This window comes from Oratosquilla oratoria, chromosome 38, assembly GCF_046742065.1.
Source record: "Oratosquilla oratoria isolate Oo_2021 chromosome 38, ASM4674206v1, whole genome shotgun sequence".
Taxonomy (NCBI): domain Eukaryota; kingdom Metazoa; phylum Arthropoda; class Malacostraca; order Stomatopoda; family Squillidae; genus Oratosquilla; species Oratosquilla oratoria.
In genome coordinates this window covers 24,558,927-24,576,129 of record NC_134814.1, presented here as the reverse complement: position 1 = coordinate 24,576,129, position 17,203 = coordinate 24,558,927, and positions in this window count along the sequence as shown.

The window sequence follows — 17,203 nt, the reverse complement described above, 5'->3', positions numbered from 1 at the left end:
TCTAACCTAAACGCTTCTTCACTGTCGTCCTGCACTTTGTAGCCTTTATCAACAACCACTTGTCTAAATTTCTTTGCTTTTTGTTTTTGTTCTTCTGGTGTATCTGCAACGCGTTCCTCAGTGCTCCCAAAACTACGACACTGCCTCTATCTACTACAAATCCTCCAGTGAACCTTTACTTTTTTATCCTTTATTAGTTATTTCTTTATATGTGCTCCTTCTTCCTTCTTTAGTTATGTCGTTATCTCCTTTATTCCAACCCTCTCCTTCTCAATCGTCAATCTACACCGCCTTTTTTTCTTCGATGACTTTTAAGTTATTTTTATTATTTACTATTTCTTATTTGCTCGAACCGTGATGATTATTTTTCTGTTTGTTCTCTAATTTGCCGTTTTTAATAATTAGTTGAACATAATATGATCAAGTTCGTCTTTCTTGATTTCATTTAGTTTGTTTACCTCGGTGCGTGTCGTTAGCGTTACTTATTGAGCTGAAATTTTATAATTCTGTGTACGTGTGTGTGTGTGTGTGTGTGTGTTTGTGTGTGTGTTTGTGTTTGTCCACACACACCCGAACGAAACGGCGTAATGCATACGTATTCGGCCAAGTGGCTCAGCATGGATTGGCTGGTATTTGTGTGGGCGACGTCTTGCGTGAGGAATATCTCGTCCTTCGAAGATTCCAGGGTATGATGCACTGTGATCAACCGCCTAAGCCTAAATGCAAACTGAGACACAGGCGACACAGGCGACGCAGCACAGCAAAGGCAGACTTCCTGTTGCTAAATTGAAGTACACTTTGAACTTGTCTCTCCTTTGAAATGCTGAGGTAGTGCATCTAGAAGCATTTCAAGTGGGAGAGAAGTTCAAACTATGCTTCAATTCAGCAACAGAAAGCTTGCCTTCGCTGTGCTACGTTGTCTGTGTCGCCTGCTTCTCGGTTTGGGCTTAGGCTAATACCGAGTGCGGCTTGGACACCTAGGATAGAATTGCATGAAGATGGTGTGGACTCACATCACGGAGGTATCCTCTTAGGGGTGTAAGATGTGGCTGTACACTGGAAGTCAGGGAGTTGATGTGAAGTGTATCATACCTCTGCGTTGGTGTATTTGTGTGATAGTGTGGTGGCGTGGTACTGTGGTTATTGAAGTCACTGATTACCATTGTGTGATGAATAGAGATCCGTGTTTTGTGATATTTACGGTGATAGTGTGGAAACCTATCACTGGTTGTGATGTAGAGTATACGATGAGTTACTGTGGTGTGTTATGTATGGAGCTGCTTTGGAAACGCTGCAAGGTTTTGCTCATAAATCTTTAATTTTATCGATGTGCCAGCGTGTCCTGTTCTGTTTCAACGCAGACAGGCAATTAGTGAACATGGTGAGAAATAGCCCAGTGTGATAACCCCTTGAATTATTTGTCTGCGTGTGTGGTGCAGTATGTGTTGAGGTCCCAGTGTCATGTAAACGAAAGCTCGTTTCACACGTACCGACTTTTCGCCGTGAGCCGTCCACGACACGACGTCGTGCTCTCAAATAACCATGGATGTCTATGGACACTTTCACACGTAGTCGTGACGTGTGAAAACGTCCATAGACACCCATATTTATTTGAGGGCACGACGTCGTGTCGTGGACGGCGCACGGCGAAAAGTCGGTACGTGTGAAACGAGCCTTATACTACCTGATGAAAGCAGGTGATTTAGATCGAATGCCATGTCTATGTTCTAATATTTGATTTCCTGATCCTCTGTTACTACATCCTTGGACAACACCCAGTAGTTAGTGCCCAAACGTGGGCAACAATTAATTGTGAATTCAAAGTACAAGTTGTGCATTGCCAATGAAGGGAACCATAAACCCACAGGAGGGATGACCAATCTCATAGAGGGACAAGGGACGTAGTCGTTGTTCTTCTGTTTTGTTCGTTTGATTAAACTATCGTTGCGTAGGCTGGGGTGGAGGTCCTTTGGATAAATATAATCACTTGATGGGGACTTTAAGGCTCGTTTCACACGTATCGACTTTTCGCCGTCCGCCGTCCACGACACGACGTCGTGCTCTCAAATAACCATGGATGTTTAGCCAAAGGGTTTACACTTTTCGTTGAGGAGTGTGGTTTCCCACAGCCTTGGCATGGAAATAATCCCGCCAGGATCGTAAACAAACTCAAAGTTAAGCTTGACCGATAGAAAAAACAAAAAAAAACAGGATCAAAGGTAATAACATTTCGGTAAATACACTTGGGTTCTCTCATAGCGTGATCGTGACTCAGAGGTTTATGTGTACACGACTCGCGCATAAGATCGTTATTCATCTTGTGAAAGACAGACGAGGAGCTTACGACAGAAGTGCAACCGAAATCGTCACTTTTGGTATATATATTATATATATAATATATATATATATATATATATATATATATATATAATATATCATATATATATATATATATATACATACATACATACATATACCAAGGCTTTTTCCCCCTTCCAAGGGAGGTAGCCAAAAAGGGAAAGGCATAAAAACACTCCCACCTATTTCATCCCCAGACACACTCCACACCCCTCCCACCCTCCCTCTCATCTGAGCACCTCTTACTGCCTAAACGCCTTAGTGGACACCCGTGTCCACACAGCACAAACCAAGTGTTAAAGAAACCTACCATGACAGAATTCACAAGTTAAAGTCCGATTTCTCAAGATGCCTAAGATGCAGTGGCGCGGACGAGAAAGCGTTGCCCTGTGCAATCATTACGTCTGGTATTTCACAGCCGGCGTACGATTCAGGATCCGGCGTTGTCACCTCTATCTGGTTTAGTGACCAATAGAGACGGTGGAGATGCTGCGGGCAGGGTAAGTGATTGCTGTCCGCAGACGTCAGACTAGTGGATCTCAACCTGGGGGCTGCGACCCCCAAGGGCCATGGCAAGAATTCAAGGGGGGGTTATGGGTTGCTGTTACAAATGATACATTTCTGTATACTGTAAGAAGTCTGAATAGAAAAATAAAAAAAACGTCACTCTGTCCTGGCAGAAGATAATCATTACTGTCAAATTTGTGATAAAACAAAGGATTACTTTTCATCAACATTTTATTTTTACTTCCTTTACTTTCGTTGGGCGGTGTGGAATTTGGGGAAAAAATGAAGTGGAGACACGCGAACCTTGAGAATTCAATAAAGGGAGAATGGAGTGTCAAAGATTGAGAACCACTGTGTTAGACAAATGTAACTCGTTTCACCTACAAGGGCCTATATGCTTTAACTCACAAGCATCTCTCCCCTTTCGCCCCGAAGCTAAAAGACCGCTTCTTTAAGTCCCACTCACTCTTCTGGGAGCAAAAATTCACTCTGTTAAAGGCATAGCTTCTGTAGCATATAGTATTTCAATCCAACGTCTCTCTGCAGTGTAGCGCATAGGGTTAGAAAAGACTGCCTCTTTAAGTCCCACTCACTGTTCTGTTAAAGTGTTCTTAGTATACATGGCCTCATAAAGATCCCTTAACAGCAAGGCTGATCACAAAGCAATCCTCCTAAGAGCTCGCTGTCTGGGTCCCACTCTTCCCTGAAGACGGGATTAACGATAGTCAAAGGGTGATCAAAAAAGTCACCTGTCATGCGCGAGTCAAGTGAGAACAGTCACCGGAAGTCGTCAGAAACGACCCCGGGGTCGTCAGCCCCCAACAGCATACCATAAGCTCTTAGTCCTCAAACCCCTGATTACGCCTCCATTCGATTAGTAGTGCAAAGCTCACATCGATGCCTCGCGGTTTATTATGGCTACTCAGATTGTCACAGTTCTTTGGAGATGGTCCACTTCTGGTTTGAAAGCTACAATAGCCTGCTACAAGGTACAGACTCGTTATTATATAGTGCTTCAGTGCAACGTCTCTATGCAGTGTAGCGCTGACCACAAGGGTTGGAAAAGCTGCTACAACCTCCCATAAAACATAAACCATTGCAGCACAACATCTTGCAGTCCAACGTCTCTCTGTAGTGGAACGCGGACAACTGCAATTACACAACTACGGTCATTTGATCCACGTAATCTACTGCTGTGCCCCGTTTTCTCCCAACCTCACTTCCCATATAGAGCTCGTCGTTCCCTGTAGCCCATCTCATCTTGACGAACTCGCGGCCCACCGGAGATGCATGTTGACCCTTTCTACACGGTGATGTGACTCGTGGATTTGGTTTTTGCCAATGACGGACTACTTAGGGGTTATCACACTGGGCTGTTTTTTCTTTCAACATCCTACCTCCAACCTCCATTTGAATAACTAGAATATGACTTCGCTTATAGAAATCTAGACCTCTCTAAGAACATTTCAACAGTGCGTCTAACATTTGCAGAAGTTTACAGTATCATAGTTCATCATTCAGATTTGCTATATATGACGGAAAGATAACTTGGTATTTGGAGATTTGAAAAATAAAATATTGTAACCGAAGTCGTTTTTACTCAAACGAACTCTCGGTTGTCGGCGTTGGTGAAGTTCGTGGAAGCCCAGTGTGATAATTCCACAAGCAGGTGCGTGGACGCATACACTCCACCTGGAAAGGGTTCTCGGCTCCATCAAGACCCATTTAGTCCACTTAATTATACAGTAAGTCTATTGCAGTCCGGCTTGACTCAACATCATCAGCATTTTTCAGTTGACCACAATTTTCCACAACACAAAATGGCCACCCACTTCATTGTACCAAACGTGTTCGTCGTCTGCATTTATGACATCAATTGTAGCAGAATCAGAGTCTCCTCATCCTCCGCCGACCTGTCGCCATTCTTTCTGAAAGGCACCTCGGGTTCGTCAGTCTCGAACAGCACAACATAACTCTCAGTCCTGCCGACCCAGTAGGTCGCCTCCCAACCCCGCGGCATCACCCAGGAATGGTGCTCCGCCTAGTCAGAGTCCAATTACTCATCAGGTTAGAGGAGAGGAAGAAAGAAGAAAGGAGGAAGGAAAGATAGAGAGAAAGAAATCAAATAAAAGAAAAAGAATAAATGAAGTAAAAAATAAACAAGAATGAAAGAAATAGAAAGAAAATCATATATGAGTCATCAAGTTAAGAGAAAAGAGAGGAAGAAAGAAAAAAGAATAAAGGAAAGAAAGAAAAATAAAAAATAAAAAAATAAACAAGAAAGAATGATAGAAATAAATAATGAAGAAAACTAATATATATATATATATATATATATATATATATATAGAGTATATATACATATATGGGCCAGGAACATGAATTATGGCATGGGCTTCCAAATCCTCGTAGAACGAACATTGTAGTTTCCTCAACCCACATCGTTCTTCCCTGTTCCTCCTGGTGAGTCCATTTCACTGAACTAAAAAAAAAATTCCCACTTTAACTCTGACTGCGGGAAGCCATTTACACATTTCATTCAGCCTGACACCAGGTGATTTTATTCAGTTGAGAAAGAACTTTCGCAGTCCAAGGTTCAAGGAAAGGATCAATCTTTCATTACTGAAAGGGAGAGAGACCACCACGCAAATGAAGTGAATCGTCTGGTATTAAGGTTTTGTTTTTGCATTTGTCTTGTGTCTACACTTCGTGTCATCCTTCAATCATCATGATCGACGTCAACCCTTACTTCTTTCTTCCCACCCTCTCTCACACTTCCCCGGCTTCTCCCAGTCTCTCACCCTCCCCTACAGTTGTACCTTTCCCGCTCGTGGTCTCTGTCTCTCTCTCTCTCTCTTTACCACACTCAGCCGGCCCCCACCTCATCTGTTTCACTTTAATTTGTATTAAGTATCTATATTCTTCCCTTTCCTTCCAACTCGTTCTCTCTTGCTCGTAATCTCCCTCTCTCTCTCTCTCTCTCTCTCTCTCTCTCTCTCTCTCTCTCTCTCTCTCTCTCTCTCTCTCTCTCTCTCTCTCTCTCTTCTCTATCCCTCTCTCTCTCTCTCTCTCTATCCCTCTCTCTCTCTCTCTCTCTCTCTCTCTCTCTCTCTCTCTCTCTCTCTCTCTCTCTCTCTCTCTCTCTCTCTCTCTCTCTCTCTCTCTCTCTCTCTCTCTCTCTCTCTCTCTCTCTCTCTCTCTCTCTCTCTCTCTCTCTCTCTCTCTCTCTCTCTCTATCCCCCCCCCCTCTCTCTCTCTCTCTCTCTCTCTCTCTCTCTCTCTCTCTCTCTCTCTCTCTCTCTCTCTCTCTCTCTCTCTCTCTCTCTCTCTCTCTCTCTCTCCCCTCTCTCTCTCTCTCTCTCCCTCTCTCTCTCTATATATTATCTCTCTCTCTCTCTCTCTCTCTCTCTCTCTCTCTCTCTCTCTCTCTCTCTCTCTCTCTCTCTCTCTCTCTCTCTCTCTCTCTCTCTCTCTCTTTCCCTCTCCCTCCTTCTCCCTCCCTCCCTCTCCCTTCCTCCCTCTCTCTCTTTCTCTCTCTCTCCCTCTCTCTCTCTCTCCCTCTCTCTCTCTCGCCCTCTCTCTCTCTCCCCTTGTCCTCTTGCTCTCTCCGTCTCTTTTCCTTTTCCATCACTCTCTTTTTTCGTGGTTTCCTTCGTCTATGATTCTCTTCAGAGGGTCTTCTGTCAAATGTGTCGCCATCATCCTTCAACGGCTGTGGTTCGCCATTTTCTAGTCTCTTCTCTGTTTCTGTTTGTCTTTCCGGTTTCCATTTGTCCGTTCTTCTTCATTTCCTTTCCTTCGTTTTTATACTCTACCAGTTTCTCTCCGTCCTCTTATCCTTCCTTGGCGGTTTCCTCTTGTTTGGCTTGACTACCGACTAGTGACTGCCACGCTCTTTGATTTAAGGCGTTATCACACTGGGCTATTTCTTCTCCAACCTCCGATTAATCGGCGGTACCACCCACCTCCAGAATTTTTCCCACCGTAAAATCACTATGGTAAGCTATTTTGTGTCCTCAGCAAAAATACATAGAATGTCATTTGATTTGCTGGAGTAAAATTATTTTCCTCCAGCATATCAACTTCCTTCCCGAAAGCTGCGGGCTGGAGATCTGCTCCAACCGTCGGAGGAAAAATAGCCCAGTGTGAGATACAATTACTTAATTCAGCATGTAAAAGAGCCCACAAGATATGGAAACTTGCTCGATTTATTGATCACTAGCCGCGAAAGCATGGTAACTGATGTAGAAGTCGGTGAATCTGTTGCAAATAGCGATTACAATTTAGTCAGATTCAAACTCCTAAACAATTTTAGAATAGATACTTGTGCTTCTAAAATACCCGATTTCAGTAAAGCTCAGTTCATAGAACTACGTCAGGAGCTTCAGCTTACAGATTGGGAGGCAAAATTAAACGAAAGGCCTGTAGATCAGATGTGGGAAATATTTCAAAATACGCTCACTAAGATGATTCAAACTTACATTCCTTTTAAGGACAGACGTCCCCCAAATCAGGCTCGCCCAAAGTGGCTCGACAAAGAAACTGAAAAAAGTATTGCTAAAAAGAGACAGGCTTATAAGAAATATAAGTGCTCGGGTGCATCTAATGACTATGAAAGTTATGTATCAATACAGAGAGATTTAAAAAAGACAATAAGAAAAAGAAAACGACAATACGAAATGAACATCGCTGATAAATCCAAAGAGAATCCCAAAGAATTCTATAGTTACATTAGAGATAAAAAGGTTGTTAGGAATCACATTGGTCCACTATTATCTGCTGACGGTCAACTTGAATATTCAAATGAAGGAATGTGTAATATCTTAAACAATTATTTTAGCTCGGTATTCGTAAACGAAACACCTCAAAGTGAATTCCAAACTGAAACCTGTGAAAAGTCTGGGGTAAACTTACTCACTACGGTAAATATAACAAAAGAAAAAATTAAAAGGTGTATAGACAAACTCAAAGTTAATAAAACACCAGGGCCTGACGGTTGGCATCCAAGAATCTTAAAGGAAATGAAAAATGAGATTGTTGTTCCATTAGAAATTATTTTCAAGAAATCCATCATATCCGGAGATGTCCCAAGAGAATGGAAGCTAGCTAACGTTACTCCCATATTCAAAAAAGGTGACAAAAAGAAACCAAATAACTATAGGCCTATAAGTTTGACTTCGATCGTAGGAAAAATAATGGAAACTATCATCAGAGATGATATCGAATATCATTTAGAAAGTAACCGTTTGATAAATGATAGCCAGCATGGCTTCAGACTGAAACGTTCTTGCGTGACTAACTTACTCGAATTCTACAACACAGTTATCTCGAATTATGACAAAAGAAACAATATAGATTTAATATATCTAGACTTTGCAAAAGCTTTTGATACCGTCCCACACGAAAGACTACTTACTAAATTAGCTTTGCATGGAATAAGTGGTAGCCTATTAGGTTGGACTAGTAATTGGTTGAAAGGTCGAAAACAGAGAGTTGTTTTAAATGGAAAAACTTCTGGATGGAAAAATGTTGCAAGTGGAGTTCCTCAGGGTTCCGTTCTTGGGCCACTTCTATTCATAGTATATATAAATGATATAGACAATGGACTAAAATCTACTGTTTCCAAATTTGCTGATGATACAAAACTGTGCGGAGTGGCAAATGATCACTCAAACCAATTAGATATTCAAGAAGATTTAGATCAATTACAGCAATGGTCTGAAAAGTGGCTAATGAAATTTAACACAAGTAAATGCAAGGTAATGCACATAGGTAAAAATAACAGTAAGTACGATTACAAGTTATTTGGAAATTCGTTAACAAAAGTGGATAGTGAAAAAGATCTCGGCGTAATTATCAGTAACGACCTCAAATCATCCAAGCAGTGTATTTCAGCCTCTGAGAAAGCAAATAAGATTCTGGGATTGATTGCGCGATCTTTTGATTTCAAAAGTCCATCACTCATTAACAAGCTATATAAATCGTTAGTTCGTCCACATTTGGAATATGCTGTTTCCGTATGGTCACCGAATCTCATTAAAGACATTGACAGACTGGAAAAAGTACAACGGCGAGCCACAAAACTGATTCCAAATATCAAAAATAAATCATACGAAAATCGACTTAAGCACATGAATCTGTTTTCCCTAAAAAAGCGTAGACTCAGAGGTGACTTGATACAGGTCTTTAAGATTTTAAAGGGAATTGACAACATCAAAAGTGACCAAATTTTCACATTGAATGAGAATCAGACAAGAAACAATGGTCTCAAACTGTCCGGAAATAGATTCAATTTGGAAGTAGGTAGAAACAACTTTGCCAACCGTGTAGTTAATGAATGGAATAAACTTCCTGCACAGGTAGTGCAATGTAGTTCAGTTCGAAGCTTTAAGAATCATTTAGATAAATACCTAAGTAAGATGCTGTAATGATTATAATTTGTTATATTATTTGTTTTTGTTTTGTTATAATTTGTCTGTCTGATTTTCATTTATTATTAGTTATATGTAAATTTATAATCATTTACTATTTACCTTTTTGTTTGTTATTCAACTATACCTATGCATTTATTTATGTATTTTATTTGTTATTTTTACATTATTATAGTTTTAATTTATTATTAATATGATTTTTTTTTTTTTTGCATCCGACCTAGATATGGATCAAAAGGTCTCCTGTCGGCATGCTCCGCCTTTGTAATCCTTTGTAAGTCAAAGATGGCGGATTTGGGGAGGCAACTAGGCGCCATCTTGCGGAAGTTCATGACTTTATTTTGTTTTTCTTAGCTCCTTTTGTCCGTGCGCAAACTTTCTTTTAGACACTTTACCCACTTTCCCCCCTCGCTCTCCCCTTCCTTTTCCCCCACTAACCTTTTCGTTTAACCCTCCACAGTGGTAGGATTAGAGACATTTTAATTCAGTTTCGATTAACCCATTTCTTCACGACCTTAATGGTATCTTTCAGATCAATGTTTCCCAAGCTTTTCTAATACGTGACTCCTTTCAATATTACCAAACCTACCATGACATCCACCTTTATAAGCCTTCTGAAAACGTATTAATTTTTAACATCGCAGATACATTAATTCAAACTTTATTAATCACAGCAGAGAGAGAAATAACAAAAATATATTAGTGTTTATCAGTGTTTATTAACAAGGAGTGATCTGATAATATATTTTAATGAGAAGGATGTATTTGTTTTCTATACAAGTAAATCAATACGCGTGTCTTTGTAGCTGAATGTACATACAGTTGGACCCTCCATGACCCCCAGATAAAGGCTCATGACCCTTTTGGGGTCATGACCCACAGTTTGGGAACCCCTGTTCTAGATAGTTGCTCTCAGACTGACTCAGAGAGGACCTCTCCATTGACTTCCGTCTCTTTATCTAAGCTATTTCATCAGACCCTTCTTTCCTTCTTCTCCATCTCTTGCATCCTCCATCGTTTCCGACTTGTTGGACCTCTGGAGCCTTTGGAACAATTTCCCGATACTTCTCGAAGTCCTCTTATATTCCTCGATGGTCCCCCATGTCCCAAATGTCCCTGCCTACTCTCCTCCTCCCCGTTCTCTTCCTCCTCCCTTCAGTGCTCCATCCCTCCACTTCCCCCCCCCCCACCAACCTTCCATCGACTACAGCCCCCTCTACTTTCCTCTCCCGCCCAACTTTGACCCTCAATCCACCTCCACCTTCACCCCCCCCCCACCCAACCACCTCTTTACTCGACGACTACCGCCGTCGTCAAGTTAGGACGATAGAAACCAGTCGATTTCGACTTGATACGTGGTCGTTTACAGTAATCACCTCATCGACACTACCATGACCCCATGATGTAACTTTAAGGAAACTTGCAACAAGTCTCTAAGCGGCCCCAACACAATCAATATCACTGCGCAATATTCCTTATTGTACAATATTATTGGCGGTGTAGGGATGGTATCGAAGAGGCACATGCGTTTGGCTTCTAGATTTAATGTCTTCAATATATTGTGTCATTCTTCAATACCATCCGTACACCGTCAGTGATATTGTGCAATACGGAATATTTCGCAATATATTGATCGTGTAAGGCCCACTTAGACTGTCAGGACGGACATGCTGACAACAAATACATCCCGTTGTTTGTATGATATTCATTAATCGTTGTAACAACGACAATATTGCCACCACAGTGACAATACAAGCAGTGTTTCTGTTGTGTTGACATCACCAGATACATTTCCAGTCCACTCCTGGGCAAAGATCTTAAACATCACTTTCCTGTATGCCACAACTGACATCGATCTCGTTTTCAATTCTTTCGTTGAGAAGGGACGATTAGAACAAACGTTATTGTTGTAAAGCGCTCAAGATGTGTTTAATTCTATCATTTACCCGAGGGAAATTTGGATAAATAATTCGTTGTAAAACGCAACGAAAAGGTTTATATGAGACCCGTATTAACAACTGAATGTTTTCATAACACCATCTTCTCCCTGTTTTGGGTGTGGTTCCTCCCTATCCTTCTGTACCAAGCCTCCCTCCACGTCCTCACGCTGTCTCCCTATCCACTCTTCTTGGCCTCTACTACATCGTTCTGTTCCATTACTCGCTTCTTCTCACTTGCACCAATGAGTATTATTATTTATATTATTATGATTTTTAATTTATTTCTTATTTACTTATCATTATAATATATTTTTTTCGCATCCGACCCAGTTATGGACCAAAAGGTCTCCTTTGATGACTCGACCTGGATACCCAGTTAGATCATGAATCCGAAGTCAGACGTCACTTCCCGATCCCTCGGTTCCTCTACGCTCCCTCAACCCGATTCCCCGGTTCATTCACGGCTCTTCGACTTAATTATCGTGTAAATCCACGTTCCTTATTTCGCGGTCACTCCATGAGGTTGGAATAAAAATTCCTGCGTTTCCGGATGGTGATTTGGGGAAGATATACTTCTTATCTACCGACCAGGTCACTCCTCGTATATCCATAATACCCTTATCCTCCTCCAGTGTCGTGCGCATGCACACACACACACACACACACACACACACACACACACACACACACACACACACACACACACACACACACACACACACACACACACACACACACACACACACACACACACACACACACACACACACACACACACACACACACACACACACACACACACACACACACACACACACACACACACACACACACACACACACACACACACACACACACACACACACACACACACACACACACACACACACACTGCCCTCCCTTTAATGAGGTGGGCTGAAGCAAGATCTCTGGCAGGTCTAAGTCGATTAATCAGTCAACCAACTGAGCCAACCTCTACCACGGCACTCCTGCAAACTACTCTCTTGTCTCTCCACCTGTCCCTGTCTGGTCTTTTTCCACGCTTCCCATCTTAACCCTCTCAGTTCCACTGCCGATATCTAGAATATTTTTCGTTGCTATGCATCCTTAAAATCTAGTGATGGGACGATTAAAAAAAAAAAAATCGATACGAGTTCCGATACTGCTCTAAACTTCCGATTCCGATACCTGCAATAATTATAATTCATGTGGTTATTTCCAGGACCTGCAATTAGTTTGTGGAACAAACACTTCATAAAAAATTACACTTTTTAATCGTTTATCGGAATCTGAAGTTTAGAACAGTATCGGGACTCGTATCCGAATCGATAAACATTTTGGTATCGTACTCTACCTTTTACCCAAAATGCCTTCTTTAATATCCTCAGTCACTTTCCTGGTGCTGGCGTCTGTACACACTTGAGCTTTTTTTTTTTGTGTGTGTGTGTGTGTGTGTGTGTGTGTGTGTGTGTGTGTGTGTGTGTGTGTGTGTGTGTGTGTGTGTGCGTGTGTGTGTGTGTGTGTGTGTGCGCTCCCGTGCGAGTTTCTGTGTATGTTTTTGCATGTGTCAGCTTTTTATGTGAAGATGCAAGTGTTTTTGTCTGAGGGTCTGTCTATGAATATTTTCTATTCATGCTCGCTCGTGTGTGTGTGTGACTGTGTGTGTGAATCCACTTAACTGTATTTACCTAACTCTACTTTGCAGGTGTGCGTACATGTGCGTATATGTGTGTGTGTGTGTATTCACCTAGTTGTGGTATACAGGAGTAACATTCGTAGGGCCTCGTTTCTTACTCTCCAATTGACCACATCTAGTTTCAGATCTCGTGTGTGTGTGTGTGTGTGTGTGTGTGTGTGTGTGTGTGTGTGTGTGTGTGTGCGTGTGTGTGGGCGTGCGTATATATATATATATATATATATATATATATATATATATATATATATATATATATATATATTTTTTTTTTTTTTCCCGCATTTGAAAAGACACCGGTGATGTTCTCCCACAAAATTACTTAAATAACATTGTGTGCAGTAGCACCAGTGTAAACAATATCTAGAAACACCGTGATTGTGACAGATTCTGGTCCAAGCTAAACAAAATAGTCTTATTTAACTGTCCTATGCATTAATTCATTTTCTTTGTTATTATCTATATTATTATAATTTTTATTCATTTTTCTTTTATCTATTTATCATTATTATAATTTTTTCACATTTGACCTAGTTATAGACCAAAAGGTGTTCTGCCGCCATGCTCCTCCTTTGTAATCCTTTGTAAGACAAACTGAAGTGGAGAATTATGACATTGCCAGCGCTTCTATCCTTTGGGAACAATATCTCGCTGAAAGGGGAAAGAAAGTGGATGTGCTAGTGAGTGACGGAACCACGATGGGATCTTGGTTGTTTGATAAGCGCCCTTTCCCTCTTCCCCCTCACCCCCCCTCTCTCTCCCCCTCACCCCCCTCTCTCTCCCCCTCTCCCCCTCCCCTTCCTCCTTTCCCCCTCCCCTCCCACCGAACCCCTCCAACGCAAAGCCTGGCCATCAACTGAATAAAATGTGAATTTAAGATTGGAATAGACAAGAACTGGTTTACCAACAGAGTAGTTAACGAATGGAATAAACTTAGTAACCATGTAGTTAGTGAGCGCTGAAACAATTGGTTGTTTTAAGAAAAGATGAGATAACTGTATGGATAGGGATGACATGTGGTATGGGACATGGAACTGTCTAGTGTAGATTTTATGGTTTCTTGTAGTCTCTTCTATTCTTAGGGTGCATTGTCATTGCAAAACCCAGGTCTAATTTTTGGATGCTTAGGAATCCGTATAGGGAAGTTTCTTATATTTATTTCAGTTATGAGAAGGTTGTATAAAAACCAAGACAAGTTTTAATCAGTTTCCACGAATTATGCCACTCTTTCGTCTCTGGGTCTTTTGGATTCTTTGTTTTTTGAAGTAACTGCTAAAGAAATAAACAATAAATGAATGAATGAATAAGATAAACAGAGATAAATAAAATCATAGATAAATAAATGAATAATGGTTCAGTTCCTCCTGTATTTATTTGAATATCGAATTCAGAGACATATCTTTCGTTAAGTATTCTTCGCTTCTCTAAATTCAGTTCTTGGATTGCAAATTTTATTATTTGCGCAAAGAAAACGGTTCGATTTAATTAAACGCTGCGAACTTCCCCCTATCAGGAGACAAGGACATTGCCCTTTACAGAGAACATTGTACCGTGGAATTTAATGAGCTGTTCCCTTGGTCCAACTCGCTGGCGGCAGGGTTTGAGCCGCTGCCACCTCAACCTCCGCCGCAAGTAGCGACGCTCTAACCCGATCGGCCAACGATCATCCAAATGAAGCAAGCACTGTAAAGAGATTATAAACGATAATTTTATTTGCATTTTATATCACAACCATTTGCTTTCTCGTCATTCTTTTGTGTCGACTTGTTTTATCAGCGAAAACATATGTATGTGTATATATATATATATATATATATATATATATATATATATATATATATATGTATATATATATATATATATATATATATATATATATATTTGTATTTTATCAATCGTGAGAGTCTGCACACTGGTTTTACACGTACGAAAAGTCGTCCATTTTTTCTTCCAAAGCCAGCACGCTCATTTTGTCCTCTGGCATACGCCAGGGGGCGCATTGCTTTACTCACACGCCGGTGCCAGTCCCCACGGTCTCTCCGAGGAGCAAGCTCCCATGAAGACGCCCCTCCATCCCACTCCAAACAACTCTCGACAGGTTCGATCCACTTGCCCCTCCAGCAGCCATGAATTCTTCTTTGGGCGTCTCTCCCCTTCTTCGTCTCTTCTTCCATCGAGGGTTGTCTTTTGTGGAGAGAACGCTGAGTAGGATCACCATCAGGGAAACGTGCCACATAATGCCCATATAGCCGTAGTTGACATTCACTAATTATGCTGAAGCTAAATGACCTAGACTGAGTCGCACAGTGCATTTTCTGGTTTGATACGAAGTCATTACAACAATATCCCATGTTTCTACGAAGGCACGGTGGTATTCTAAGAAAAAAAGAAAAGAAAGAAAAAAAAGTGTATATATATATATATATATATATATATATATATAAATGTCATATAAGTCCTTGGAATGGAAAGACTTATATAAGGAAATATCTTTTTTTAAGAATACCACCGTAAGAATCTTAGAAATTCCTTTCCTTATTTAAATATTTCCCTTCCAAGGATTTATGTAAGACTTATATAAGGAAAGATTGTTTTTAAGAATATCATCGTTAGTCTCACAGTAGAGTCTCTGGTTTGATACGAAGTCATTTCATCGATGCCCCATGATTCTCCGAAGGCTCTTAGTACCAAAGTCATCGAGACACTTCTTCAATTCAGTATTCAGTGTCCATGCCTCACAATGCCAAGAATAAAACTAAACTCATTTTCCATTGTATAAAGGCTACCTAAGAGTGTCTCCACACCTACGGGGATACTGGTGATAGCTACCTTTGTAGGAGTTCGCTGGCCAAACGGGTTAGGGCGTCGTTACATGCGGCGAAGGTTGAGGGGATGGTGGTTCGAACCCTGCCACCGGCGAAGTTGGACCAAGAGCATGGTTCACGAAGGTCCACGCTACAAAGTGCTTTGTAAAGGACACCGTCTTAGCCTGTCGATGGGGGGGGGGGTTGTGACGTTAAACCATCATCATCATCGTCATCATCAACTACCTTTGTATATACCATGTGCAAAGACTTCTGTTTTCGCTAGCAACATGTTTGACACGCGGACGCAACCATTTTTGTATAATTGCTGCATGTGGGTTCAACTTTTTGCCAACAATGACGGCCGCCTTTGTTTAAGATGTTGACAACGAGTATTTATTCATGCATTTATTTATTCTTTCACCTATTTATTTATTCATTATTTATTCATTCATTTATTCATATATCTATACATTTACTTATTTGATTTATTAATAAGTTTATTTATTTACTCGTTTAATTGTTTATGTATCTATTCATTTCTGTATTAATGAACTATGTATTTATCTATGTTTTTATTTATTTATTTTGTTATTTATCTATGCGCATTTATATGTTTATTTATGTTCTTATTAATTTGTTCTATTCATCTATTCATGTTCTTGTTCATTTATTTATTTATCTATTTATTATTTATTATTTATTCGTTATTTATTTTTTCATTTATTTCTAAGTGAGAGAGAAGGGAGCAGGGAGTAGGGAGGAGGGGCCGTGACAAAGCGGTGCCAACCTGGAGGACGTCTTCACCAAGTCCTTCTAAAATTGCCAGGACGTAGTGAGCACCGGGCTGGACGTAGTGTAAACGCATTGTGAACGCAGTGTGGACGTAGTGTGGACGCAGTTTGGACGCAGTGTGAATGCAGTGTGGACGCAGTGTGAACGTAGTATGGACGTAGTGTGGACACAGTGTGGACGCAGTGTGGACGGCTGCATTGGACGTGGACAAGTTTTGAATTTGTTCAGAATGTACGTAGCGGGAGCCTTTGAAGATTTAGGACCTGGTGGTGACCGTCTTCTGACGTAGTAAGGACGGGCTCGAGTGTAGGTGGTAGTTTGGGAGCAATTGACGTCACACCAGGGTCAACAGTCTCTGAATCACCCGACCCCTTGCCTCAGACACGGACGTTCCACCGTGTGATTTCATCCTATACCCTGTTTCAGGGTCCTTCCCTTCCTTCGCCATGATGCACAGCCTGGGGAATTTTCCTCTGTTGTAGACATAGGCTATATAGGAGGCCTACGTCCCGTTATCTCTCTAATGGTTGTCCTCGTGTAAAGGGTTATCACACTGGGTTATTTTTCCTTCCACATCCTACCTCCAACCTCCATTTGAATAACCAGAATGTGACTTCGCTTACAGAAATCTGGACTTCTCTATGGACATTTCGACAGTATGTCTTAACATTCGTT